Below are 3,760 nucleotides of genomic sequence, written 5' to 3'. Positions count from 1 at the left end.
CTTATCGTATCTTTGGATCTCAAAGGGTTGGTATTCGAACGAAATATTACCTCGCGATAATTTCTTTTCTAGGGGTGGGGGGATGTTCTGTCTACATCTGTTTGCGCTCGTTGGATCGAAGATTGAAACGGTCGAGCAGCAATGCTGTCAGGTACGATCATACGGGCGAGTAGAGAGTTAATAAAGATGTTATTGAAGATTCGTGAATGATATAGTCGGTTGGAATTCCGTTGCAACTTCGCGATGATAATCTAATCCGAAAGGAATGGCCGATTTTATCCGACTCGTGGAATTTTTTTTCGATAATAATAATAATAATAATAATAATAATAATAATAATAATAATAATAATAATGATCTTTTTTTCTCAGAACAGTGGAATATTTCTCGAAATTCTATTCCGTAAGAAATTATTCCCAACGTACGTCCAATTGTTAATTAAGTAGATCATCACTTTCCTAATGCTTGGTGTTTTCCCAGCATTTCATTCCCGCGTTACAACATTGCGTCGATTATCAAACAAGATAAAATTTGAGAATTGTTCAACTAGAGAGAATAGTATTGAAAATTATAGAATCGTAATTTTATACGAGAGATATTATGCATCGATTTATTTTTCTTCCTTAATCGAATCTTAAATCAATTTGACGTTCGACGTTTTTTTTTAATAAATTATTCGACCGATTAATTTATCTCGTGAAATCTATTTTAATCGATCGATGATTCATCCCAAAAGATATTGATTCAATTGATCGGAATAATATTAAATTGGTAATAGAAATTGAATGAATGGGAGCAAGAAAAAAGAAAACATATATAACGAATCTATTAATTTAAGATTATCTTATTAATATTCGAAATAAAATGTATTGATCATCAGTATTCTTCGTGGAAATTAATTTATTATGTAAATTTAACGCCAACATTTAAGCACGAAATTAAATTAGAAGGAAGGTTAGAATGGCCACAAATCATTGTTAATGTACTCGTTTTCTCTATAAATCAATTTTTTTTTCTACGCCCACTTTCCACACAGTAGAAGATTTAGTAGAATAACTTTAATATGCGGAATATGTTGCTGCAGAGAGCATGGTTGCATTGTACGTTTATTCTACATTACAGTACATTGTTGGTCTACAACACGGAAATCAAAAAGTGAATGAATAGAAATGCGGAAATACAGCGACAATGAAATACGCGTTTTGATCAAAATTTATGAATTGATAATATTCATATATCGATCTATTTAAAGATAAATCTATACTTTACAATTATATTTATTTTTTTGATAATTCTCCAATAATAAAATTTAAAAAATTTAAAAAATTTGTTGGATATCCAATCCTTTTATCCTCTATTTAGAATTTTATCTTGTCGAATAAACAAAAAATTTTGGATACTAATTTTTTTAATTGCACGAGAGGACTTTAATTTTTAAATTATTCAATAAAAAATATTAATTAATAAATTAATAAAGGGGAAAAAATTACGCATTAAATTTATAATTTAATCATATTAATGAATAATAAAAAATAAATAACAATTTCCTATCTCTCCACGATAATAAAATTTAAAACTTAATTATTAAAAATTCTTCGACACAAATCCAAAAAAAAAATTGTAAAAATTTCATTTCCCTATTATATATACATTATAAATTATATATAAATACGTATATAAATCGTACGCGTACTTTTCTATAAACTAAAATTCCTTTGCCACAAAAATATTATTCGTTTATATACAAACCACATATATAAATTTGAAAGACGAACGAATATACGAAACGATACGAAATATTTACAATTCGATTATTCTCCGACAAATCTTCTCCTCGAGCGGACTCGAATAACTCCAGTCCCGGTTAACAAGCGGTGAACTCGATTATTACTAATCAAAAGGAAGCTCTCCCTCGAAGAGGAGATTCGACTTTTAACCGATCGAGGGATCGAGGAAGACCGCTCGATCGATAAACGTACCCTTGGGTACCGTAAAAACGGCCGTTGCACCGTTAAAGGAGGCGAGGGGAGGTTAAATCCGTGTGTGTGTGTGTGTATGTGTGTGGGACATCGAGCGCAACGTCGCTAACGACCCGATAAAGCCACGTTGATGAAGACCGCGGCCGTCGATCGTCGACGTGTAATGAAGCGTAATTGAGACCCGGCCAACGTAGACGTAGAACCGCGTTTGGGTCAACCGTGGTCGATATTGGCCGATATACGTCCGGATTCCGTGAGAACGAGGGTATATCGCGTATAAATTTGAAACGAGAGAAGAAAGGTGGCCATTGTTTTCCTTAATTCGAGGCACGTCGCGTCGAAGATGACGAAAATTGTTCACGGAGAAATTAGGAGAATTTACGAGACGAGGAGGAAAATAATAATGATAATTGAAAATGGAACGTGATTTTGGACAAAAAGTTATATAGCAGAATCTCTGATTTTCGATTGTGAAGTTAAGAAGCAGGATTAAATATTCTTAAAAAGAAATATTATTTTTAATATTATTTTTAAATTAATAAAAAATCTATTAATAAATCTAATATTAATATTAATAAATCTTAATTAATTAATATTAATAAATCTAATATTATTTTAATATTATTATTATTTCTAATATTCTATAATATTAATTCCTTAACGAAACATTGGCAACGAGAAATGTAAGGAAAGAGGGGATTAAAGAAAGAATATATGGGTAAAATATTGTGATAAATTTCTAAGTAAAACGGAAAGCTAACAAAGATTAATGAAAACCTGAAGAGTAATCTGATAATACACGATGCTGTAATTTTGTAAAGAAGAAGTGTTATTTCATTTATAAAAAAGAGGTATTTGAAAAATTTCATATAAAAAGAAAAAATCGCATCTCTCCTAGTTAAGAAATGTAAACGCGGGTCAAATGGATCGGCTACTTGTTAATGTAACAGCGACTTAATCATAATTAAAGGAAAAGTTTCCGGTTATGGGTCTCTTCGTCCTCTCTCTGTCTCTCTCGCGGACACCCCTGTTTAATATACGACGTATATATTCGTCGTTAATTTCTGCGACAGTAACTAATAGGCACGGCCGAGCACTGGCCGTGTACTCTATCGAGCACTCGGCGTGAAATCGTGCGGAAAAATACCGTGTTTCTTCGAGCGAGATTTACCGATAATCTTCGTGAAACGCTGAGAATTTTACATTGAAAAAAATAAAATATATATATATATAATCGATTCCTTCGTTAAAAAAAAAATTAACTTGCACTTACATACTGATTTATTTTATAATAATCGTGGCAATTTAATTTTGATGGGATTAGTCAGCTGTAATTGCTGACTATATAGTCATAGATTAGATGTTAATCAACGTATACTGGATCCTTATAGCACGTGTATTTCGTATATCATATTACGTTAAGTATTACAAAACATGTGTAATGTAATTGCGTGAAAATTAACTTTAATTTTATATACTCATTCGTGGATCATCGAAAAAATATGCATATATCTATACAGATATAGATACGTTAATAAATGTACAAGACACTTTCAGAAGACTATACAATCATAAATTAATTTCTGCAAAAATGCCTGTACAACAATGAAATACCAGCAACAATCGAATAAGAATTCGCAAAGAAACATCGAGAATAAATATTATTGAATATCTATCACATCTTAAATTGGAGATTGCGAGAACTGTAACCTTCTATTAAAATAGATAAATTTTACGAGCAAGCAACCAGAATACAGAAGTCTATAAAGGAGTATCGAGAG

Source organism: Apis dorsata, unplaced genomic scaffold (genome assembly GCF_000469605.1).
Source record: "Apis dorsata unplaced genomic scaffold, Apis dorsata 1.3 scaffold_357, whole genome shotgun sequence".
NCBI lineage: Eukaryota > Metazoa > Arthropoda > Insecta > Hymenoptera > Apidae > Apis > Apis dorsata.
Note: the sequence above shows the minus strand (reverse complement) of the source record.